This window comes from Tamandua tetradactyla, chromosome 20 (assembly GCF_023851605.1).
Source record: "Tamandua tetradactyla isolate mTamTet1 chromosome 20, mTamTet1.pri, whole genome shotgun sequence".
NCBI classification, from domain to species: Eukaryota; Metazoa; Chordata; class Mammalia; order Pilosa; family Myrmecophagidae; genus Tamandua; species Tamandua tetradactyla.
Genome location: NC_135346.1, coordinates 14,054,163 through 14,081,807, shown reverse-complemented (window position 1 = coordinate 14,081,807; position 27,645 = coordinate 14,054,163). Strand labels below are relative to the sequence as shown.

Sequence of the window (27,645 nt, the reverse complement as noted above, 5' to 3'; positions counted from 1 at the left end):
CACTTTTGTGCATCAAAGAACTTCATCAAGAAAGTAGAAAGACAGCCTACACAATGGGAGACAATATTTGGAAATGACATATCAGATAAAGGTCTAGCATCCAGAATTTATAAAGAGATTGTTCAACTCAACAACAAAAAGACAGCCAACCCAATTACAAAATGGGAAAAAGACTTGAACAGACACCTACCAGAAGAGGAAATACAAATGGCCAAAAGGCACATGAAGAGATGATCAATGTCCCTGGCCATTAGAGAAATGCAAATCAAAACCACAATGAGATATCATCTCACACCCACCAGAATGGCCATTATCAATAAAACAGAAAATGACAAGTGCTGGAGACGATGCGGAGAAAGAGGCATACTTATCCATTGTTGGTGGGAATGTCAAATGGTGCAACCACTGTGGAAGGCAGTTTGGCGGTTCCTCAAAAAGCTGAATATAGAATTGCCATACGACCCAGCACTACCATTGCTGGGTATCTACTCAAAGGACTCAAGGGCAAAGACACAAACGGACATTTGCACACCAATGTTTATAGCAGCATTATTTACAATTGCAAAGAGATGGAAACAGCCAAAATGTCCATCAACAGAAGAGTGGCTAAACAAACTGTGGTATATACATACGATGGAATATTATGCAGCTTCAAGACAGGATAAACTTATGAAGCATGTAATAACATGGATGGACCTAGAGAACATTATGCTGAGTGAGTCTAGCCAAAAACTAAAGGACAAATACTGTATGGTCCCACTGATGTGAACTGACATTCGAGAATAAACTTGGAATATGTCATTGGTAACAGAGTCCAGCAGGAGGTAGAAACAGGGTAAGATAATGGGTAATTGGAGCTGAAGGGATACAGACTGTGCAACAGGACTAGATACAAAAACTCAAAAATGGACAGCACAATAATACCTAATTGTAAAGTAATCATGTTAAAACACTGAATGAAGCTGCATCTGAGCTATAGGTTTTTTTTTTTACTATTATCATTACTTTTATTTTTTTTCTCTATATTAACATTCTATATCTTTTTCTGTTGTGTTGCTAGTTCTTCTAAACCGATGCAAATGTATTAAGAAACGATGATCATGCATCTATGTGATGATGTTAAGAATTACTGATTGCATATGTAGAATGGTATGATTTCTAAATGTTGGGTTAATTTCTTTTTTTCCGTTAATTAATAAAAAAAATTATCTAGGAATAAACTTAACAAGACGTGTAATTTATATATTCAGAAAACCTTAAAATACTACTAAAAAAAAACCAGACAAATCCAACTATATTAAAACATTTTTCTGTATGGCAATAAAAAAATCAACAAACAAAATTAAAAAACAAACCATATTTGTAATACATACTTCCTTAGCATATAAAAAGCCCCTACAAACTAATAAAAAAAAAAACTAAACACCCAATTGTTTTAATTGGGAAGACGACTTGAACAGATAAAAGAAAAAGAAATTCATATGGTTCTTAAAAAAAAAACTGTCTGATTTTATTCATGATAAGAGAAATGCAAATTAAGACTATCAGATTGGCAACGATCAAAAAGTGTGATAACACTCTGCTGATGAAAATTAAGGAGAAAAGGTACTTTCTTACATTGCTGGTGAATATAAATTGTTATCATCACCATGGAAGGCAATTTAGCAAAAGCCATCAACTTCTTTAAAAAAATCCATCCCTTAGACTAAGCAATTCCACCTCTATGAATTTGTCCTACAAACATATTCACACACATATGCAAAGAATGGTCACTGCTGCACTGATTGCAATAGCCAGACTAGAAACAGGCAAACGTCCATCAATACAATACTGACTAAATAGATTATAGTACATTTATACACTAGAATATTATGCAGCCACTCAAAAGAATTTGGAAACTATTTATCTGCTGACATGGAAGCACCTCCAAGATACATTATTAAATGGGGGAGGAGGGGAAGATACAGAACAATAGTCTATGAATTGTATTGAAATAAAAAAGGAAAGAAAACAAATTATATGCTTGCATATGTATTAATATCTCTGGAACGATACACAAGAAACTGGTAACAGTCAATGATCGGTGAGTTAGGTAAAAGGTGGGGGGAACTGTGTGACTGAGAATCAGGAACAGGAAGAAATCTACTATATATACTCTGTGGTAACTTTTGAATTTTGTACCATGTATATACCTGATCTTTTTTTTTAAATTAATTTGGGAAAAAATAAATAAGTCATGTAAATGAAGGAGCCGGTATAAAAGGAAGTGGGATCCTGCAGAAAATGTAACCTGGTTCATATTAAAGTATTTTGGTTTTCCGTTAACTTCTTAACATATGCCTACCTGTTTAGGTGGGGTTTTAGTACCAATTTACAGCATAGTTTTGTCTATGAGCCATGTTCTATTGAGCCACGGCCATTTCAAACAAACATATGGCCAACAAATAACATATAATGGCTGATAATAGTTTCAGTCTTTCCTCTATTGCAAATTACAAACATTTTATGAACAAGTCAATGAATACATGATGAAGTATGACTTTTTAAGTCACTCTGCCATTTTAAGGAATGTAAGCATTGCAATCACAGTAAATTAGGCCAATGAAGTTTGTCATTTGGAAATCTCCAAACCATCAGCAATTAAAAGGTTTTTCCAAGAATCCCAAATCAAGTATTCTTTAGGAACCTAATTTTTCTTAAAGTTCCTTTTGTTTCATCTTACCCCATGAAACTGAAATTATATCAGATGCACAAAACCAAAACAAAAATCCTATATCAATCTGTGAAACATTTAACAGCACCCCGAATTTAAAATGCAGCTTCAGTCCAAGTAACATGTATGATTTATTAAAGTTCTAAGATACAATCTTCTAGCACATATTTATGATACAAATCTTTCATTACTCAGAGCAATTCTCTTTAAGTTCTTTAAATCAGCTGCCTTTAATATTTTGATTATAGCCTATTTTAATTATGCACTAAAAAAGAACATATCTCCCACTAAGAAAATGGGCACCAGCTACTCCAAAGTAATTTTTCCAATACAATCTCCATTAAGCCTCTAAATACTTCCTTTACTAATTCAATGAATTAGAAGTCTATTGTTTATGAATCACCTTTATGTTTGTAGGCCTATAACCCTTCTTTTATAAAACACAATTGGTATGGAAGGAAATGATATTTATGTCTGATTAGAAATGAAAACACTATTACATAAATCAGTTTGGGCATTTCTTCACGTCTTGAAACATGATCGGCAATTTAGTCTAATTGGTGATCAAGGAAACTATCTTGTGATCAATTAAAGTAATTACCAGATTCCGGCAACACAACCTACCTTAATTTCAGCTAGAGTCTGCACTTCTTCAACTTTAATTAAAAATAATGAAAATTATTAAGCAAAATGCAAGGCAAGATCATTGCCAAGCACGCACATGTCACGGGACAGGACCTTTTCTCGGTGATGGTGACTTCTCAATCACAAAAACATTGCTTGGTGCACCAAGGAAAAGCGTTCTTTCCGCCACAATATGATTACTTGTTTCACAACGACCTTCACATGGAAAACAGTCTTGGTTAACTCTTCTAGCCACTGCAAAGGGAACATCAGATCTTAATTTACAAGCAACGCAAGGATATTCTCGACCAGCAACACAAAAATTGTGAGGAATGGACCCAATCAAAGATGTATTCAATCCATGCTTTTTTTCCTCTGGACTGTCAGCCACATTCTGAGCACAGTGGTCAACTACAGAGCCTTCAGGGTCACAAACCTGGGCTCAAGTCCAAGATCTGCTATTCACTAGCTATGTAATCTCAGAGAAACTATTCAACCTTTGAAACGAGCCTTGGTTTCCTCAGGTATAAAAGAGGGAATAATTCACGTTAACATACTTTAAAATATGCCTGGCACTCTACTAAGTACTCAATTAATGCTAGTGAGTGTTATTATCATCAATAACACTTTAGCTTTATAGTGACTGTGGTCTGGAGAGGAAGGATTCCTTTCCAAACATAGAAGATGACCAATTTGAAGGCCAAAAGAATTTACTTTTGCAAGGCTGAAGAAACAGAAAAGTGTTTAGAACTGTTTCTATCCTCACAGAAAGATTCCCTGGTGGAATTGGCAATGTGTGGATAAGCACCTTAGCCAAGCAGGTGACTCATGTCTCCCCACGAAAGCCAGACTTTAGATCTTGCCCAAGCAGTTCAGTGAGTGTGTTCACAGTGAGTGTGTTTACACCATCACCACCACCACCAATCTGGAGCCACTAGTCTACATAGCCTCTGCCTGATTCACGAGAGAGCTCAACATTTCCAATAACTCAGACCAAGACTATCCAACTCTGAAATTAAAACTGGCCTCTCTAGGCACTTGAGACAATGTCCACAAGCTACTGAAGGAATGACCTGCTCTACTGTGCCCTAGCCTGAATTAGTCCCACCTCAGCTAGTGGTAGTAAGCAAACCACCTCTGAGATGGTAGGCTCACTTCTAAACAGTGTTTTAAAAAGCACTGTGCTCACAGAACCCTAATATTTTAGTCCCATTTTTAAAAAGTTCTTAAGTTACCATTTTTGGCAATTATTATAATATCCTAAGCAGCCATCTGGAAGAATAAAGCAGCTCTTTAGCTAATGAAACAGTACCACTTTCAACATATCCTGTTAAATGAAAAAGCAAGGTGCAAAACAGTTTTCCTTTGCAGAACTAAGATTTATCATTACATTAGTAAATTCCCCTTAAGTTCCTAGGCTAGGAAAACTCCTCTTTGATAGAGGTCTACTAATATAAATCCACTTTTTTCCAGGTGACAGAGTTTAACCAACATAAATACCTCTATTAACAATTTTACCTAAGGGCCCTTCATTTCTGTTCCATTTTTAGTGAAAGTTTCTCTTAACACAGCCTATATATGCCAAAAAGACATTCTGGCTGAGGTGATCACAAGCTGAGAGTATCTTTTCCCTGAAAAAATACACTCATTTCCAAATACCTCTCAACTAAATTTAAGTTATATTTCCCTGTATGCATCATCAGCTACTACTAGGCAGACGAACTGCTCAGCCTGATGAGCTCCTTCTTGAATTTCTCACACTTCTATCACTTCCGCCCTCTTGGAATTCGTGCATTTCACCAGTTTTCTATTTACTCTTTCCCCCAAATGCACACCAAAACGTTGATTTCAAAATCACCCCAAGAGGAATCTACCAGAAAGGTCGCTTACCTGGAAATCCCTAATGCCAATAACTTCTAAAGTCTTTGTGTTCACTGGGGCTGTTCATTATTGCCAATCACCTGCCTCAGAAAAGTCCAGTTGGAAGTTTTCATTCCTAATCTGTTGATAATCTATACTTGCTAGCTTCCAGGGTGTTAAGAGGTGACAGGTATTGCAAAGACTATTAAAGCTTTCTTGTTTATTTTGCTTTAGCAATTCCTTTATGAATAAGAATTTCAGTTCTTTGGTATTTCCCTCATTATAAAATTCATAAAAATTCAAATTTATATTGAAAAAATATCCCTAGGCTTCAACTTTATGCATACAAACCACTAAGATATACAGAGTATGTGACAAAATACTTATAAAAAAATCAAATAATATACAAAAAGGCAGTCTACTCCGTAGCTTTTCTTTATAAGTAACAGTCTCCTATAGAGATGCAATCCCTATTTACACTATATAATTCCAATTTATATCTGACATGAAACAATCTTGCCCTATTATCATAATAAAAAGAATCTATATGCTTCTAATTTTTAAAATAGAGAAGTTTGTAAAAAAAAAGGCTTCTACTCAAATTGGGACATGTTAAGTTAAACTGAAAGTCAAGACCTTGCAACAATAACAAAAAGCATGAAAGAAAAGAACAAGGGCTCAGGCCAGAAAGAATGCATGTTCTCCTTCCATCCCAGGGATGGGGGTAGAAATACTGAAAGAAAGAAAGAAACAAAATGATACCTAATTTGGTTTAATGGCATAGAGTAAATATATTCTCTACAAGGAGTACCCATTTTGTAAAATAGTCTCGTCCCACATCTCATTATAAAGCTTTTGAGGGAATAAAGCAGTCTGAATCCATACTTACGCTTTATTTCATTTATTTTTAAACTGGGAATCAATTTCCTTAATGAGTTTCTTTAAGCAGTTTCTGCAACATTTGCCAATATTTTCTGTAAGAAAAATACATCACCAAAATATTCGAGCCTGATCAGACATCCTGATAACTCCGTGCATGAAGGACCTCCAGTGACAGACAGCTGCAGTGCATCACTGGAAGAAAACAGCATGCCAGACCCAGTTCTCAGAAAATGGTGCCAATCCAGAAGAAGCCCAGTGAGGAAAGAGGCCATCTCATAAGTTGTCTGTATTTATTTGTTTCAAAGTGCACACACAGGTTGCGAACTTGGAAAGGTCTGTGAACCTGTCACAGTCTTCAGACACTGAGCTGAAGCAAACCACAAATATATTTGGAATTTATCCTCAACCTGTTATGATAAGGCTTAAGGACAGAGCTATTCCTACCCTTATAGATGGAAAGTAAAGCCTTTTTTGGTTTTGAGTTTTAAACAGTATTGCTTAATAATTAAAGAAAAAATCTCAGGGTTTGAGGCCACAGAGAGAGTAAAACAAGCACTTACTCTATTTTTGGTGTCAAAAAATTCACAAGGTCTGGTGATGTCATCACAGCCTGAAAAGTTCTAATCCCAGCTCTGTCTTGTTCTATAGCTTTGAGTGACTCCTAAATCTCTCTCACCTCTACTAGTTTCTCTGTAAATCTACAGGTCTACTACTTCTTAAATCTCACTGTCGTGTGATGAGGACTCAAAATGTGCAGAGTGCTTTGCACAGAAAACATGCTACTACTGTAGAACACCAGAAAGGTTCCAATTTGTTTGAAATCTATTCAAAGCAATTTTGTGCAATTTTAAACATAGAAAATTTGCTCTCTGTAGCCAAATAAACATAGCTGTATCCTGAATACAAATGGAAATTTTTAACTGTTAAAAATTCACAAATATCGATTCCTGGTGCCTGCCCATACAAGAAAAAAAAATTCACGATAATGCTAATAACTTAGAAAACACCAATGATAGAGGAAATATTTAAATTAATAAATACTTCACTGAAGTATTTGTCTTTACAATATTCCTATGTAATTTATCTCTAATTCAGCTGTTAATCTAGTAGGGTTATTTTTTTTTAATAATTCACAACATCCCGGAAGAAAAAAATGGTTTGTTTTCCTGAATGCATGTAAATGGGAAAGTCTGTTTTCTCCTCCCTAGAGCAGGTTCCTATTCAATCCTAACACAGAGCAGTAACCATGTCTGTGCAGGTGAGGGCTAACAGGCAGGCAGCACACAGCAAAGCTTCATTTCTGCACCCAAAACTGCTCAGCTTGTTTACAATCCCGTTAGAGGAAAATATCAGAACTGGTTCTAAAACACTGGGACCAAAAAAGTGTATAAATATTGATGGAGTGGAAGTGCTCTGCCACTTGCTGTAATCACCAAAGAAAAGTTCTTTCCTTTTGTTTTTAAAAGTTATTATCTCATACTTTATGCAAATCATGCTTTACATATTAGGCAATAATATTTGAGAAATACTCAAGTGAAATTAAAGGCTTCAACAGCCTTGCCAAAAGTACTGTTATTTTCCTATAAAAAAAATTATTCCAATTTGTTGATCTTACATAGGATGAAACATACTGTAACAATCTTCATAATTTATGTCCTGTTGGGACACAATGATTTAAAGTAACATAATACAGAGCCGCATCATGGCTAATCTAAACCACCTGACCAGATAAACACCAGCTTCCCTTCTCTCTTCAGCAAGAGCATTTCTGTTTATTGTCATATCATTTCCTCATTTCACGAACATGCAGAATAAATGCAGCCAACCTGCACGTCAGTGGGAGGCTGAGCTGGCCTTTCCCATGTCAGGAGGTTTGCGCACACACGAGTACCAACACAGTGTCAAGGGCTTACAAGACAGAAAACAACCCAAGAATTCCACCCTCAGAATCATTCACAGCGAAGCAAATATGGATTTAGCCAGTACAATCCGGACCAGGTGTGGTGTTATAAACCATAGCGTTTTTTGTGGTTTTATTTTACTATTATTTTTTAATGTCATCAAGGAGGTAACTCTTTAAAACAAATTGTGGGGCCCTACTTGAAGTCAAATTTTTATAAATGTTTCAATCATGCCTCTTGTCATACTCATCAGAGGCACTGACGATCTGATTAACCAAGATGACATGCCCAAATAGTGACGTCTTTTAGCGTTGAGGAATCGAGGTAAAAGAAAAGACAAAGGCCACAATATGGCACCGACCTTGAGGAAGTTCGCTTTCTGGTACAAAACTGAACAGACAAATTCCAAATTGTGAGGTTTCTCTAGAGTCCAAATCCCTGCACCCTCCCCACATTCACAAAACCTTATTGGGTAGAAGGAGGCTTTTAGGGGAACTAAGTGAAGGCTTTAAAATTACAACAGTGAAAGAAAAAGTGCAGGAACATATGTACATTCGGCAGATAACAATACACTGAAAATATTTTAAATCAAAACAAAACGCCTGTCTGACCAAATTTTTATAAACTTAGTTGGGGAAGAGGAAAACAAACAATTGTTTAAGGGTGGTTTCAAATATTGCTTTCTGCTGTTGCTGAGAATGTTCAAAGCATTTCATGCTCCATTGGAAACGGCTCTGCTTCACAAGCTGTTCTGTTTGGTCCTGCCAAAGAAATGGTCTGATACACTTTATTACAAGTTTATCGATTTGCTTACCCAGCATATATATATATATATATATATATATATATATATATATATATATAATTATCTTTGCCCATAAAGACCAATATAAAATAAGATTCCTCCACTGAAAGAAACAAGATTACTAAAATACAACTGGACAAGACAGAATTCGCAGATATTACGCATTTGCTCACCAACCCAACTCCACTGAAGTCCAATGCAGCATCCTAACCCAATTCTGTCAGTCTCAAAATGGACAGAACCTAAGCCAATGTGACACAACACAACACCATTTTTCAGTCTCTCCCCGGATATTTGTACAGGAATGGAGACAGCAAGAGTTAGCTTACTTATCACAACCTGGAGTCTTTTGATTGGGAATATAAAGGGAAAATACTATTTTAGTGTATCCTTTTTCAGACAACAGACATTCAGTAACTTGGACTTGAACTTGACACCATGCACATTTGGAAAAATTTAAGATAACAGATTAGCAATCTGCGGTATTACTGGTGACACTCCAAGTTAACGGTATCAACAGTAAATTTTGGTAGAATGGGTCAAGTCCTTTAGTCCTAAAGCACTCCCACTTGGACCGTGGACCCTCTTGCTAATTTGTGTTTCCATGATTTCTGCACTTTATGTACATCTTCCCAGATTTCCAAAACTACTTTAAAATCAGCTCCCTTACCCTGAAGTCATGAAGGCTTGGGTCTCCATGGATTACCACGGCCTCATACATGGCTACAGGTTTTAAAATGACACAGCCTGGTCACTGGGCTACAATGTGACTGCTGCCAAGCCCCAACCTTCTTGCAATCCTGAATCTTCATTTTTTATTAGACTGAATACCAGAGGGTTATCCAGTAATTTCATTTAAAGGTTTATATCCTAGGTAAATTCTCATACCTGTAGAAAAGGAGACACAAGGGTGCTTGCTACAGAACTGATGGTAATAATGAACACTGGAAACCATCTAAATGTTTACCAATGGGGGATGGATAAATAAATTGTGGTTAATTTACATAAATCTTTAATTGACTTGCAAACATTCAAGAGGGATATTTTAAAACCGCATCTACTGTATCAGAAGCAGTGCAATAAGACAGAGTGTCAGACTGGGATTGAAAAACTGAGCTCTAGACCCAGACCCTCAGCAAGACACATAACTAGTGTGGGCTGAGACTCCCGTCTGGGTATAGGAGATGGTGTGTATCAATGCCAGCATAGCGCCCTCACACAATTACGTTCAACAAAAGAGAATATGAGCTAATAATAACAACATCAACAACTAGTATGCACAAGGAACGGGGGGGGGGGGGCCTCACTATTTTCTGATTACTTCAGTGTTAACCATAAATTATGTTTTCATTTTCATTTTCTACAGGGAAACACCTATGAATAGACTCTTTCCTGATCAATTAGCACTTTCTGAACATAATTGATTCTTGCTGACTAGGGATCTTAGTGTATCTCAGGGCCATTACTCTAATCACTGATTCTCAGGGCTAAGAAAGGCCAAGGAAAGGAAAGGGAAAAATACAATGAGCATTTATAAAATAACTACCCAGACCAGGCATGCACTTCAACCCTGTGAACAGTTTTATCATTCTCCTCTTAGAGAGGAGAGAACTGAGGCTCAGAGAAGTGAAATTACTTTCTCAGAGCCACATGCCTCATCAGAAGTGAAGCTGGGCTTTGAATTCAAGTTTGTACAACTCTAAAACCTCAATGTGTAGTATGTGTTTGGGGCAAATCCTTAACGTCAGTTTACAGTTTTTCCATTCATTTCTTTAACCTAAAAGCTATTTATAACAAAAATAGGTTTTCTGTAATTTCAATTATGAGAAAAATAAGGCATTTCAGAAGGTTTAGAAAAAGAAGGAAAAAAACTATATTTTGTTTCTAAATTTTTTCCCTGTGCCCTTTGATCCACGATTGTCACAGTAAGGTTAATTTAATATTGTATCCTGAATCTTCTCATAACATTACAACAGCTTACTCATTTTCCATGTGGCTCCATGGTTTCCTTTATTTATTTTTAAAAGCTACACAATCTCACATAGAGTGGGTGACTTTGTCTTTTAAAAACTATTTCATGTAAATGGTTCAATCACGTAAAAAAAAGAGAAACATGTATACCAAATATATCATTCAAGACCAGGCCTTCTGAATATCTTTGAGTTTTTTAGGAACACACGTTCCAAAGAATTTCAAGGGACAAAACTAGAAGAACAATTGAAAAAACTGGGGGCTTATGACATAAATGAGAAGTCTTTTTTTTTAATCCATTTTTTTCAGTGCCTATAGAAAATATTAGGTAATAGGATAAAACCCTCTTTAGCCGAGCTCCTATTAAAGCAACAGTTGTGTCAGGTAATAACACTCTGTTGTGCCAAAAACAATGACAACTGAAACTGTTAGAACAAATAGTCTACCCATCAAACTTGAAACAGCAGGGACATCATAACCACATCTTTCAATGTTTCCTGTGCAAAGAGCTCTGGAGTAGAATGCTAAGAGAACCAAGTTCTTATCCTCAAAACACTTCCCACAGCCACATGCGTGATTGTGGGTATGCCATCCAGCCTTCACACCCCACTCCTGTATTGTCCAGCAGAGGGCCAGGCAACTGAGGGTTTGTGAGAAGGACGAGGAGTCAGGGATGCAAAAGAGTTACATATTTCTGTCATGAGCACTCGGAGAACATACAGTACCGCTCTGAAATGTCCCACATCTTAAGTTTTCAAAATTATGATATCTGTAAAGTTTCATAATGAGGTCAATGTCTCCACTGCCCTCTTGGTTTACCTAATCTCACCTCAAGCACCCAGTGCAAAACTCAGGGGCCATACCTACACTGGTATTCAGAGATGCATTCTTCCGTGAGACCTTGGGAATTACGACCAGTTTTAAATCCAGGGTTATAATAAAAATTTGCTGAGTTGTGAATATGGGGAATAGGCATGAGGTCAGAAATAAATTGGAGTAAAATGCATAACCCAGAGGGCAAGGCTTCAGGAGAACCAGGGGGTCTTAACTGACAGGGACTTGCAGTCATCTGGCTTAAATCCCGGAGACTCAGAAAAAAATGCTTTATAAATTTTAGAGTTTTGGTTCATTTGCTTTACAAAAGAGGTATTGTTTTATCTTTAAATCTTTCTGAGCCAATGTAGACTATTATGGGAAAGTACCTGAGTAGGCCTGTGATACCGAAAGCCCAAGAACCAAGAAGGGAAAGTATGACTGGGATGCAGGCCTCGCTCTGCCACCTGGGGTAGGTCCTTCTCCCTCTCAGCACTGGCCTTCCCATCAACGGGGGGGCAGCAGGTGAACCAGTGATGGGTATGTCCCTCCTACTGTGTACCTTCATGACCAGCATAAGGAGGAAAGTGCTGTGTTGCTGCATTAAAAAAAAATAAAATAGGGTGGGCCGCGGTGGCTCAGCGGGCAAAGTGCTTGCCTGCTATGCCGGAGGACCTCGGTTCGATTCCCGGCCCCAGCCCATGTAACAAAAACGGAGAAACAGAATACAATAAAACAAGAAAGTGTTTAAAAATGTTTCCCTTTCTTCCTTCCTTCCTTCCTTCTATCCTTCCTTCCTTCTCTCTGTCTTTCCTTTAAAAAAAAAAATAAATAAAAAAAAATAAAATAAAATAAAATAAAAGATTCTTCTCATAGCACAGAGTGGGGTCTCCCTAAGTCAGCAATCATACTATTTAGGAGGTGAGGGTTTGTTTTTTCATAGTAGCTGGGAAAGAATCTAGAGTTCTCTGACATAAAGGCCATATTTGAGGCCTCAGAAATGTTTTCACAAGCTTCAGTAAAACTTTGAGGTGATAAGTGTCCAATCTATCTTTCAGTTTCATGTACTGTGAGAGCAGACCCCATATCACAGATGTCTGTCTCAGACCTTTCAGAAAGCGCACTTTTGAACCTTCTTATGCGTTTCAGGTGAAACTGCTGCTGGTGGCAGGCAGAAGGCTATGGACTGGCCCCTGCTGCATTTCTTAGATGCAGTTAAGGTTTTAGGCCTGGAGATGTATCCACATGTGGTGGCTGCTGTACAGGATTTTAGTGATCTCTGTCTTCTTTGCACAGACTGGGGCACTCTACACTAATGTTTCTCCTGACTGCCTCAGATTTCAGTAAAACCTGCCTCCAAGGATGTTAAAGGATCCTCAGATGACTCAGCAGATGCCTGTACACATTACATGGACATAACAGGTTATGGATATGAAGATCTAAAAATTTTAGAATCTCAAGAGAAACAACAAAAACTACAAAACCAGAAAATGACTATACTAACACAAGTTAGTAATAAAGTTACTAATTCTGCCTGGCCACCTTCCATTTGTGTACTACTTTCTAAGAAGACAGGGCAGTACTGAATGGTGACAGCTACAAGAAACCTATGTCTATTTTTAGAAGGCTTCAGGTTGCTCTCTCAAAATTCAATTCTATCCAGTATTTCCTCTAAATATAATTCCTATAAATATGGTCAGGTATATTCTAAATGTATTTTTTAAAAGACTAAAAACACAGTTGTAATAATGGGTTCAAGAAAAATATGTTTACAAGTCTGACAACAGAGAAAATGAATGCTAAGATAAATTAATACAGCCGGTACTTATATCATTCCATTTAAGTAATGGAATTTGGATTTTAGAAGTATAGTTAGATCCTATTTCATTAAAAGTGTTAAACAAATATAGCTAAATAAAGAGGTTTTTGGGGCGGGCCGCGGTGGCTCAGCGGGCAAGAGTGCTTGCCTGCCGTGCCGGAGGACCCCGGTTCGATTCCCGGCCCCAGCCCATGTAAAAAACAAACAAACAAACAAAATATAATAAAAACAAGAAAATGTTTAAAAATGTTTCCCTTTCTTCCATCCTTCCTTCCTTCTCTGTCTTTCCTTCCCTTCCTCCCTCTCTCTAAAAAAAAAAAAGAGGTTTTTGGTGCAATACCTTTCTTTTGCCACTTATAATTTTATGAGTTAGTAATAAATGAGTTTAGTTACATCAAAACAAATGGGAAATAGTTTAGGTTTTAATGCAATATTTTAAAGCCTGGTAATAAATTCCTTTAACAGCATTCTAAATATATATTTTAAAGTAATTAAAATCTCTAAACCTCTCAGATAGGATTCAAACATTCCCCAACTTCACAACCTCCAAACTCCCTCCCTTTTCCCCGCCCACTATGCCAGCTCCCCAGCCTCTATTCTCACATAAAAATTAAGTTAAAGGTTAACTTCCCATTTTAAGCCAATCTTTAATCCAAATTCCAATCCTGTGTTCCCAAAGCACCCCTTCCAACATGCAAAAGTACCATGTAAACAGACTGTTCTCCAAAAAAGGAGACAAAGTCTCATCATATAATGAAAATCATCTAGAAAACGCAAAATTTCCACTGATACCTACGTCATATTATAGACATAAAACAGTGAATAAGCTACTTCAATATTTATCTATTGCCATTTATTGGTGAGAAAATTACTTTTAAAAGCAAGTCAAAGGGTGAGCCACAGTGGCTCAGCAGGCAGAGTTCCCACCTGCCACACCAGAGACCCGGGTTTGATTCCCGGTGTCTGCCGCTGAAAAAAAAAAAAAAGCCAAGTCAAAGAACCATGAGAGGCAAGGCTACTAAAGCCAACACCGGCTTCCCTTCAGACACCCAAAGTCTAGGGCAATAGTGATGGAGCTGGAGACATGCATAATGACAAATACGAAAGGCAGTGCCATCATAGGTATGGGACATGGAGATTACAGGAACTGCAGACCAGGAATCAAAACTTTGAACCCTCACGTCACAAAGCTAAATGTTTCCTTGTGTGAGAAACAAAGAACTACCACTAATAATTATAATATTTAAGTCTTGGCTCCCAAATGGATAATTTTGCCCCACACTAATAACAATTACATTCAAATTCCCAAAAGTCTTCGAACAGCTTCATACTGATTTCAAAACATAGTTTCTTTCTAAACCCAATGAAATGAAAGGAAGAACTCAGCAAAAAAGAAAGAAAAGCAATAAGCATATATAAAATGGTTTGCCATTTTATGAAAAACAAATGAAGAATTACATTCACATCACACTGATAAACTGAGAGGCTGCCAGTGGTTTTCAGGGCAGATATAACATTTTAACAAATGTGATTGTTTGTGAACAAAATAATTCTGATCAAAAACTTAATTGCAGTCAAAGTGAGCCCTGGGCTGTGTCACCATAATCCATGCTGACAGGAAGCAGTGAGTGGAGATTCCTACTGTGAACGGAGCACATGTGAAAGGTCAGCTTTGACCTGGAACTTCAAAACCGTTAACGTGTAAAACTGTGCATTAGAGCCCGGATCGGCTAACCACTGGATTAGCGGATGTCCGCTGTGTGGGTCTGATGTGCTTTTGGCAGGGAATAGTTAATTTGTAAATAGGCAATGTATTGTAGCTTTCTTCTTTGCCTCTTCCCAACATTTACCAGCAGAACCCATTCTTAATTATAGTCCCAGAATATTGCAATATTAGAAGAGATCTGTAACATGGTCTCAGTATAACCAGAAAAGTGATTAGAAAATGACTTATTTTAATACATTGCGGAGGAAAAGTTGCCTGTATTAAAAAATAAGTGCTTGTTGATAAAACAAATGAAAATAATTTTTAGTAAAATGGATATATTTGTTCACGCAATAGCAACTACAACTGCCATAATCTGCCAAATGAGGATTCCATTAGAAGAAACATATAATTTATTCTAATATTATTCTGAAAAATCAATTACACAATATTACTTTATATGGAATAAAACAAAATTCTAAATAAAATGCAATACCAGTTTTCATTTTTCAACATGGGTGTTATTTGCAAAAGAGCCAAGCTAAAAATCACCTTATGAACACTTTATACATATTTAGAGCAATAAAACTGGTCCATGTGGCTTTAAATTAGTCATTTATCCCAAATCGAAACCATGTAAGTTAACACAGCATTAATAAGAGATGACAGTTAGCACTGTACACTTCAATTCAATAAATATTTTAGGAATTAACTCATTTCTGATTGAGGGGAAATGATGCTTCTCTTTGAAAATAAGTAGGGTCTTCTAAAATAAGTTTTATTTGCATTCTAAAAATCAGCCTTCTACCGTTGTATCCATTGGCTGTGGGACAAATGCAGCTCCGGGATCCTTTGGAGCTAAACCCAGTGTTCTTAAAGGCACTCACATGGTGAGGCAGCCTCATTGCCGGCAACCTCATGATTCCTGTCCCCTTCAGAACAACAACTGATATCTTTAGAAGCAAAATCATACATTCACTTCTAACTACAATGGAAGACTGAGGAGAGAAAGATTAATGGTCAGCAAAACAAGCTACCAATTTCTGATGTTTCTGCCTTCCGGATGAGATCTGAAAACTTTAACTAATTTGGAAGAACCAGAACGATCCCAACAGTCTGCTCCTGAAAGCACGTGATATACACATTTACAATCCACTGCTCTGTTAGAAGCACCTTCCTGGAACACAGTCCTTGCCCATCAGAGAGGGTCAGAGAGGGCATAAAAGTCAACCGTGAAGAGCTGTAAAGAAAGCAAAGGAGACAGAGGAGAAAGCAATCAAAGACTATGAAAGACGGATGCTGGGCACATTCATCTTACACTTTCCCCACCCCTCCCCTCCATGGATGTCCAAGTAGAAAAAGCAATAGCAATCCAGATGAACATGTAGGGCACTTAAGTTAATCCAAGGAGATAAATTTATCCCAAGTTTAAAAATAAAGAAGAGATGTCATAATTCACAAAAAAAATATTGTACAAGCCTCCAAATTGGTCGTTAATGGTGTTTTCTTATGCTGTAAAGTGGTTAATTATACCTGATAACACACTAAATGTATATAATTTTAGCCCACTCCTAATCTTTTCCATCACCACAACCTTTCCAACATGATAACTCTTAGCTGTTGTTTCATTTCCTTGGTGAGGCTCAGGCTTACGGAAGCTTACAAACTTCCCTCCAAAAAGATGATCAACAGAGCAGAAACTGCCTCTGTGCTGATAGGCTGCATGATGCCTTAACCTCATGCCCAAACTTAACATGATTCTCTCACTCAGGAGCAAGATTACTGCTACTGATGCGGCCTCTCTCTAAGCCAACTTGGCAAGTGAACTCACTGCCTTCCCCGCTACATGGGACATAACTCCCAGGGGTGTAAAGCTCCCTGGCAAAGTGGGACAGGACTCCCCGGGATGAGTGGGGACCCAGCATCAAGGCATTGAGAGAGCCTTCTTGACCAAAAGGGGGAAGACAGAAATGAGACAATGTGAAATTTCAGTGGCTGAGACATTTCAAATAGAGTCAAGAGGGTATCCTGGAGGTTATTCTTATGTATTACATAGATATCCCTCTTTTAGATTTTAGTGTATTAGAATAGCTACAAGGAAATACCCAAAACTGTTGAACTGTATTCCAGAAGCCTTGATTCTTGAAGATGACTACATAACTATATAGCTTTTACAGTGTGCTATGTGATTGTGAAAACCTTGTGGCTGACGCTACCTATATCCAGGGTGTGGACAGATGAGTAAAAAATAAGGACAAAAAAAATGAATAAATATAGGGGGGAGAGAAAGGGCAAAAATAAAATTGGGTCGATTGTAATACTAGCAGTCAATGAGAGGGATGGGTAAGGGGTATGGGATATGCGGGATTTTTCTTTTTATTTCTTTTTCTGGAGTGATGCAGATGTTCTAAAAATGATCATAGTAATGAGTACACAACTGTGTGATGATATTGTGAGCCACTGACTGTATACTTTGGATGGACATGAAAATATGGCAATAAAAGTATTATTTTAAAAAACGAAAACAGCCACAAAAAAGGTTACTACTGCTATTTAATAAATACACTTTTGGAGCTGAAGGGATACACACTATGCAACAGGACTGGATACAAAAACTCAGAAATGGACAGCACAATACTACCTAACTGTAATGTAATTATGTTAAAACACTGAATGAAGCTTCATGTAAGAATGATAGAGGGAGGAGGGCTGGGGACATAAATGAAATCAGAAAGAAAGATAGATGGTAAAGATCGAGATGGTATAATCTAGGGATGCCTAGAGTGTATAATAATAGTAAAATGTACAATGTACAAATTTTAAAAATGTTTTTGCATGAGGAAGAACAAAGGAATGTCATTATTGCAGGGTGCTGAAAATAGATGATAATCAATACTTTAAAATGTCACCTTACGCGTGACTAAAGCAAAAAAATGTTTATTTGTTACAAAATTTATATTTTGACTAGAGCATTTCCTAACATAACTCATGCAGATAGCTTGATTGAATGTCATAAGTACTTGGAATCTCAGGTAGCACATGAGATTTTGTTGGTTTGCCCAGAGTGATCCCCCGATGAATCCCAGAATGATTTGATCAGTGACTGGAAAAGTATTTGCAAAGCCCCCTTCGGGGAATGGTGAGAGTGGGGAGAAATTCAACTTCCTCAAGTTGAATTCTTGATATTCTCACAAGCAGTGTGGACAACCAAAGCTATAGGCTGAGCCCCCAGTCTTGGGGTTTGTTCACATGAAACTAAACCCCACAAAGGATAGGTCAAGTCTATTTAAAATTTAGGCCTAAGAGTCACCCCCAAGAGAGCCTCTTTTGTTGCTCAGATGTGGCCCTTCTCTCCAGCCAACATGACGAGCAGTCTCACCACCCTACCCCTCTCTACGTGGGACATGACTCCCAGGGGTGTGGACCTTCCTGGCAACGTGGGACAGAGATCCTGGAATGAGCTGAGATTCAGCATCAAGGGACTGAGAAAAACCCTAGAATGAGCTGAGAATTAACATCAAGGGAATGAGAGAAACTTCTGGACCAAAAGGGGGAAGAGTAAAATGAGACAAAGTGTCAATGGCTGAGAGATTCCAGAGTCGAGAGGTTATCCTGGAGGTTATTCTTACGCATTAAGTAGATATCACCTTGTTGTTCAAGATGTAGTGGAGAGGCTGGAGGGAATTGCCTGAAAATGTAGTGCTGTGTTCCAGTAGCCATGTTTCTTGATGACTGAACAATGATACAGCTTTCACAATGAGACTCTGTGAATGTGAAAACCTTGTGTCTGATGCTCCTTTTAGCTACTACATCAACAAAAGAGTAGAACATATGGAATAAAAATAAATAATAGGGGGAACAAATGTTAAAATAAATTCAGTTTGAAATGCTAGTGGTAAATGAAAGCGAGGGGTAAGGGGTATGGTATGCATAGTCTTTTTTTTTCTCTATTATCATTTTATTTCTTTTTCTTTTGTCTTTTTATTTCTTTTTCTAAACCGATACAAATGTACTAAGAAATGATGAATATGCAACTATGTGATGATATTAAGAATTACTGATCATATATGTAGAATGGAATGAAATCTAAATGTTTTGTTTGTTAATTTTTTTTAATTAATAAAAAAAAAAAAAAGAAAAAGAAAAACACTTTGCTCCCCATGTGGAACCCAGCACCACAGCAGCCGAACACCAAGGTCTCTTTTCACAATCAACAAAATTCTGAGATGGTCCACTATGAGGAGGTGTGTGTGTCCAGTTCGAAGAGTTCAACCAGGCCTTGGAGCAAAACAATGGCAAAAACATTTTCACCAACTTTACTAGTTCAAAGAACACTGGAGGGAAAAGCTGGTGTCCAGACTGTGTAGAGGCTGAACCAGTTGCACGAGAGGGGCAGAAACATGTCAGTGAAGGATGTATGTTCATCTGCTGACAAAGAGAAGAAAGACCTTACTGGAAAGATCCAAATGATGACCTCAGAAAAAAACCTGAAAGTAACTGCAGTGCCTACTCTACTAAAATATGGGACTCCTCAAAAACTGGTAGAATCTGAGTGTCTTCAGCCCAGCCTTGCGGAGAGGTTGTTCTCTGAAGATTAAGATTTGATGATGGCAATTGTACCTTGATTTCCTGACCTTACTATAGTATAAACAAAATTACATAATTGCTTTGAATTCATTAGCAATAAATAATGATGGTGTTAAAAGAAAAAACATATGTCTAAACAAGAGTGCTATAAAAATGCTCATGAACCCTCAAAAAAAAAAAAAAGAAATATACTGTGCTTATTTCTTGATTAGTTCACATTTGCTTACATGTTTTGAAATATTAAATGTCCAGAAGGTTGAACTTAATACTTTCATTCCATTTTGGACAGAAATTAATTTTCAAAAATACATAGAAATATGTTGCCAGTTTCTTTTTACAAACCCATGTCAAATGGGAGGACACCAAAGATATTCATCAATCAATTCTTATTTGTAGGAGCAGATTCTCTGTTACTTGTAAATTGATTTGATTTATGGTGAATCATTATTATATTCCTAAATGCTAGAAAGCTAGTGAACATGATATAATGATACCCCAAAATAACTTTATAACTGCAGGTGTGCAAATCATAACATGTGGGAGATGACTCAAAGGATAATGGAGAATAAAGCAGTTTAGGAAGGGTCACATAAAGGAGGCAAAGGGACAAGGGCATGGACCCCAATTTTCTGAGATGTCATTAAAACCAAACTACTCATTTATAGGCAAATGCAGTGGAGCAGTCAGGCATGGGGCAGCAGAGTCAACAGTTACATTTAAACAAGCAAAGGCAAAAAAATGCTCTATAATTTACAACAACCAAATCACATTGCTCATTCTTTTGAGGTTAAATGCTACTGACATAAGCTACACCTGAATCCAATCAGTTCAGAGACGTTGAGAAGATTCACACGAAAGGACTAAATTTGTCACAAATGGGTTGGTTTCCGATCTTAATGTAGCCAAGTTGCTTTACTCTGACCTCCATTGAACAAATCAACTTAATGGGCACTAGGAGTGCTATAAAACTTAACAATGGAGTGATTTTTAACTTTTAAAATATAGTTATGAAGCAAAATGTTGGATAGCTTCTACAATACTGGAAATCAAATTAAATCTAGATGTTTTTTAACAGTCTTGACAGATATAATCCTAGTTACCATGTAAATTTATGGTAAGCTGCTGTGATATTAGCCACAGGTGCTACTTTTAATATATCAGCCGCATCTGGCTGGGAATAGAATTTCTCAGAGGACTGAAAATGACCTCAGTATCAGACAATGGAAGGGAAAAAAATAAGACCACTGTGGCATATAAAAAGCTGAAGATGTGGTCCAAAACTAAATATTTCACATAAAATTCATTTTAACTCTGCAGTTATAGGTTAAAGGATATTATGCTTTCAATATTTAAGAGGCATAGATATATTTCAACCAAATAGCCAAAAGATGAAGAATGTAAGACAGTTATGAATACCATAGCTATGTATATAATACTAGTTTTCCAACCTTTGATCAATATTGGAAAAAATGATGTACTAAGACTTGAAAAGAAAATTCTTTCAGGGTTCTCAAGCACACGACATTATTAGACACCCCCAAGCATAGCAAACCAAGATGTAACAATTACTGATCTCTAAGCAGCAGCAGCTCTCCTGCACTTGTATCATTAGTTCTTTGTAATCATTCATTATGCCCAAGAAAATATTCTCACCAGATGAAGTGCGGGGAAAAAATCACAAGTAATTAGCATTCTGAGTTTGAGAACCAGCGATATCACCACTGACAACTAGAAGAGAAAATGCAAGTTTCGGTTACCTTCCAATTCAAACTAAAAAGATGAATATGTATAGAGCAGAATCGTTTGCTTTTAAAGAAATCCTTCCTGACCATTCAGAAGCCATCATTTGCTAGAGAGCTGGCAAGTGTAGAAATGTGACAGAGGATGTATCAAGATTTAATTTCCTATGAAATAACTCTTCCCAAATTAAACAAGCCTTCCTATCTGAAAAAAAAAAGGTCTAAAAGGAAGACATTTCTATGAACATATTCCCTATACCACTGCACTAAGCTGTGAGAATGGTAGCTATAAAGCTCTATAAAATAAGGTTTTCCTTCTGGCCTTCTCAAGTAACTTAAAAGATTGGATTATTTTAGCCTCGACAAATCAATTTAAGCTAAGTGATGATTTCTATTGACTTTTTGAACAATGAACTGGACCTCTGCCTGCTCCCAGGGAACATCAAGATCCAGAGTATCTTTGGCAGGAAGAACTTGTAATGGGTCCCTGAAACTTTGTGATCAATTGACATTTATATGGAACATTTAGAAAAGATAAGCTCACTAAGCCTCATCAGGAGGATGGTTACTACAGAAAAGTATTGGTTAAATTAAATATGGCCTATACAATTGAATACTATATGTAGCTTACCATTAAAAAAAAATCACAAGGTCAAATATTTGACCTTCCAAATTATTGACATGGAAAAATGTTCACCATATGTGGCAGTTTGAAACTGTTGTGTACCCCAAAAAACCCAGGTTCTTTAATGCTGATTCACTATTGCTGGGTGGAGTCTTTCAATTAAGTTGTTTCCATGGAGCTGTTACCCACCCAATTGTGGGGGGGGGGGGCTTTTGATTAGGTAGTTTCAATGAAAATGTGTCTCTCCCTTAAGTGGGGCTGCTTACTGGAGTCCTTTAAGATGGAACCATTTAGGAAAAAGCTTCAGAGCCACAAAGCCAACACAGCCAGAGTCTGGGGAGATGAAGAAAGAAAATACCCCTGAGGAAGCTATTTGAAACAAGCAGGCAAAGACCTCAGCAGATGCCAGCCAAGCGCCTTCCCAGCTCACAGAGCGGTTCCAGACCCATCCACCTTTCTTGAATCAAAGTATCTTTCCCTGATGTCTTAGTGTGGACATTTTTATAGCCTTAGAACTGTAAACTTGCAATTTAATAAATTCCCTTCCATTTCCATTATATTGTATTCCAGCAGCTTTAGCAAACCAAAACACCACACATGAAGTGAAAAAAGCAACTGACCAAAAAGTATTTATAGTATGACCCCATATAATTTATATATATACACATATACACACCCACTCACGCAAATACACATTCATGTATATTATTTTTTAATTAGGTAGAGAGATTACAGGCATATTTTTCTTCTTTGTATTTTTCTGTGTTTCATGAATTATAAAATATGCAATCAGAAAAAAAGTTTTATTTATTAACAAGCTAAACATACCACATAAATTTAACATGAGGGTATCACTCTTGTAGAGTGAGAGGTTTGGCTGATCTCTGTGGAGTATGAGTAATCCACAAACGTGGATTTAAAACTGGCAGTTTTAAACAAATAGAAAGATGGGACAGACTCACTCTCAAGCTTATATCACAAAATCATACTTTAAGACACTCAGAATTACAACAGACCTCTCTTCTACACATATGTATCCATAATTGTGTGGGCAATCAAAGGCTTTGAAAGCTGGGGTCTCTCAAAGTTGAAGAACAACTTTATCTTCACTATGACTTTTCAGCTGCATTTTGTAGGCCTCCAATCTCAAACCGATTTAGGACTGATTAATAATTGATCCATATAGTATTATAAAATAATGCTTTCAGGGCATGGGGAATCGTGTAGTAATTTATAGGTCAAATTTCTATCAGCAGCGCCAGCTACTCTTACCTTCAAGATATGAAAAGACCACGTGGCTTCCTTTAATCCCTCCAAAATAAACATTTTTTTATAAAGTAAAACAAAGAAATAGACTCAGTTTTGAAAGGGAGAGTTGTTCATTCAAAAGCCTAGGACATTACCCAACAAGGTTGCAACCCACATCTTATTATTCTACAACCTTTCAAAACATTGACTTGTGTTACAGCAGAATAGTGGTTGCCTTGGTAGAGGATGCCTGAATTTTTAACAATAGCCCTGGCCCCTGCTTGCTCTGTGAGTGTGAGCAAGTTCCTCCACTTCTGTTTCCTCCACCGGCAAAACAGGGAAACTAATTCCTAAACTTAGAAGGCTGCTGTGACTCCAATATTCACAAAAGATTGATTTGTGAAAAGCTGAAGCTGTGGAGCCAAAATACTAGGTAGGTGCCAGCCTCAGTATTGGAGGCAATATTTCTCAATATTGGAGACAATTTACTAAACATGCTCTTGAGTGGGCCATTTCCTTCTCTGAGGCTTCAAAACTACATGCAAACACACACACACACACACACACACACACACACACACACATACCCTACATGTAGAACACAGGAACAGTCAATGCTGCTCTTCTGGGAAGTGCCCCCTGGCACTACAGAACACACTCTTGTCATCCTAATATACACTCAGCAGCCAAATAAGCTGGTCACCATTAGGAACCATTTGGATCTAGGTGTAAGGAGATGACAGAGAAGAAACATCCCTGGTGAGAAAGGGTTTTAGTTATTAACCTGAAACACAATATCCCCTGGGGCTAAGAATGTAGGTGACTAGGATCACCCACTTTGAAGCCAATTAAGGGGGCTTCCTGTATTCAAAAGACACCTAGGTAAACACTGGGCTGGATACTTGGGAGATAAACACAAGCACAAGTTAAGCCTCTATCCTCACGGTGCTTATATTTTAACTGGAGAGAGATACAGGTGAGTAGCTTCATTTCTTCAGTACATGTCTATATTGTACTTGGTCTCATCCTAATCCTGCCACTAGTTTATTGTCACCTTGAGCAGTCCACTTCATCCCTGAGCCTTGGTTGCCTCATTCCTGCTAGCTCAAACATTCACAGGTTCAACATCAAAGTTCTAATATTCACAGGTTCAGTATCAAAACAAGGGTAAAAGAATACCCCAAACAAATAAGATAAACCCTAGGGCTGAATTCTTAATGGAAAGAACAAATAGACTAATGCCTGAGGCTACAAAGGATCTGCACAAAGGGTACCAGCTCCACTTTCTCTCCAGGATGGCTTGTGCCCCTCTCTCCCCTACCATCTTTGCTGTGGCCATTGATGACCTCCAAGCTACTTAATCCAACGGGCATCCTTTAGTCCTCATCTCACTTGACCTCTCAGCAGAATTAATTCCTCTCTCCTTTTTAAAAGCTATCTTCATTTGGATTCTGTGATATCACACTGGCCTGGCTTTCTTCCTCGTTCTCCAATAAATCTTTCTCAGTCCTTGGCAGCTTCTCCTCTTCTATCTAACCTCTAAATGGACTGAGATCTGAGCCTTCTTCTTTCTCACAATACAACTCCTTCCTGAGTGATCTCATCTATATCTTTGGCTTTTTCCATATACACCTATTATCTACAACCCAGACCTCTCTTGAGTTCCTAACTCAGATATACAAAATACTTTCTTCAAGTTGACATTTGGATGGCTCACAGCAAATCATATTTAATTATGTCCAAACCAGAAATCTTGATCCTCCCCTACTCCAGTCCTGTTCCTCTCCCATACTTTCCCAGCTCAGGAAATATCACTTCCAATCACCCAGTTCCTCTAGATTCAAAATCTGGGAGTCATTCTTAACACCCCCTGCTCTTCTTCCTCACTATTACCACTCCTTCCTAGTTACAGAAACTTGTATTTGCCCTTTATATTTGTATTTTCTATTAAAGGTATGTAAAACACCACTGGTTCCAGCTCCTTTGAATTCCTAAGTAAAGCTCCAACCTCCACACTTCTCAGCTTCTTCTCTGTCACCGCCCCAATCCATGATCTCTTGCCATACCCATGCTAGCAATGATGTCGTCCCTGGAAGAATGCAATAGTCTCCTTACTATTCTTCCTGATGTGACCTTTGCCCCCTTCATTCCATCCTCTACATCCTCTGAGTGGTCTTTTAAAAATATCCATCAGTTCATCGCTTTCTTAGAGAGGACTTCCCTGATCTCTCACCTCAAACTGAATTAGGTCCTCCCTTTACTCTTGTCATAGCACCCTTCTCTGTTGGAGAGGTTCCACTGTTCACAAACTGTGTGACCTTGGGGAAGTTACTTAATCTAAGCCTTAGTTACTTCACCTGTAAAATGAAGGAAATAGTGTCTACTTCACAGGGCTTTATGAACATTATATAAATGAATATGTGTAAAGTCCTTACAACAGTGTCTGGCACACAGTTTAAATGTTCAGTAAACATTAGCTATTAGGATTTCCCTTCATGGGCACTTAGAATTTGTAACTATACATTCATTTTTTTCTTTGTGTGTGCTCTCCCTCCCCACTATTCCATAAACTCCATGAAGACGGGAGCAGACATGCTTTGTTCACCAGTGTTTAGCAGAGCGTCTAGAATACAGTAAATGCTCAATAATTATTTATTAACATTGAATTAATAAAAGTCATGGCAAAGTTTCCAGAAGTGGGTGGGATATGAACAGATGAGGTAAGGGTAGGGTGGGATGGGGCATGGAGTTGGGGCGGAGAGCTTTAATAATGGTAGAAATGAACTAAAATGCTGGGGGGGTTGGCTCCAGTTTCAGCAAGGCCACTTACTCTGTGGCCTTGACCAAGGTACTGCCCTTCTCCGAACCTCATTTTCCCCACTTCTTCAGCGAGGGGAGTGATTGGGTGACTTCTCAGAGACCTTACAGTTAATTTCTAACAGAGTGAAGAGATCTCATGGAGAGGAGCATGAGAGGTAGGGTTAGGGCCAGTCAATGGGCAGCTCTGAGAACCTCTGAGAAGGTAAAGTATGTCTTGTAGGACATGACAGGAAAGCACTGGGATTTTCTGAGCAGACACGAACTTGATCACAGTGAAGTAGTGTGTAGGCCGAATGGAAGCTGAGAGACCCTCAAATGAAAAGCTGTCAGGAAGCACAGGCCAGAAGCACAGTCTTAACAGAAGACACGAAAGGAAGACTGACTTTTGGGGACTAAATGATCAACAAGATAATTTTCAGTTTCGGATCTGGGTTCTTGAGAGGAAGGTGGTACCGCTAGAGAAAAAAAGCAAGTTGGAGGAAAGAGAACGGTGAGAGTTCAGTTTCAGAAGCCCTGAAATTTAAGGCAACACTAAAGAGGAAAAGGCACATGGACCCTCCTGCCAACCTGTAGCCCAGCAAATCGAACCAATCTTGGAGCCCTCATTTCCCCAACACATTACAAACAAGATGTGTATTCTTTTCCCTGTCCTTGACCTGTGTCATCTGTTGACCCCTCCCTTAGCTCCTTCCCTCACAAAGACCTATCAGATCTTTAAGGACCAATTCAAAATCTCCTTCTCCAGGTAGCCATTCTGGAATATTTTTCCTTAAATTTAGTCATACTTCACATTTTAGTGCCTGGATAACTTGGTATTATAAAAAATAAAAAATCAACAATCTTGTCCAATCCAGATGTGCCACCTCATCAACAAAATTAGGAGTACTTCTGGGCAAAAACGGAATCCTTTACTTCTTTTGTACTTTTCTCCTTGCACACCTTGAGCTCAGAATGGTGCTAAGCCCTCAACAGTTGGCGGTTCAAGCACTTTACTAGGTTCACTGATCCTGACAGAGCCAGGGCCCTCTGGCTCTCAGGCTATCAGTGGGGAAACTACGTGGCTTCTGACTGGGTCTGTTCCAGGCACCTGGTACATGCCCACAGCCAGGCCTACAATGGCAGAGGCAGGATATGTGAATAGCCTGTTTGATGAATGATAGAGTAAGAGGCCACAATCCTGCCTTGCTGGCTGAGAACTCACAAGGAAACAGATTCATTAGTGGCATTTGCTGCTTTTAATACGATTGACTTTAACGATACAATTAAATGACCTGTGATTGCTCAACAGTGATACCTGGGTTACTCCTAAACAAGTACAGCTTTGTTTGTTTTAGCTGGTGAATATTCCCTTTCTCAGGGAAGTATGGTGAAACACATATAAGGCAGAAAAGTAATCCAACAGGTAGTATTCGGAAAATAAGATACCTCCTAAAAAAATTTCTCTATTTCTCAGTAGGATCTAAAATGTTACTTTAGGAACCAGCAGGTAGTCTGGAACTAACTGTGGCATGACCCAAGCACTCCCATGATCTC

General features: G+C 37.9%; 1 protein-coding gene and 1 pseudogene across 3 annotated transcripts in view; one reads left to right on the top strand and one right to left on the bottom strand.

The window, feature by feature from the left end:
- The window catches only part of PCBD2 (pterin-4 alpha-carbinolamine dehydratase 2), a 53,956-nt gene that overhangs the window by 14,285 nt on the left and 12,026 nt on the right, over window positions 1–27,645 (bottom strand). The window lies entirely within an intron of this gene.
- Window positions 19,234–19,786, top strand: LOC143664974 (thioredoxin domain-containing protein 17 pseudogene; annotated as a pseudogene).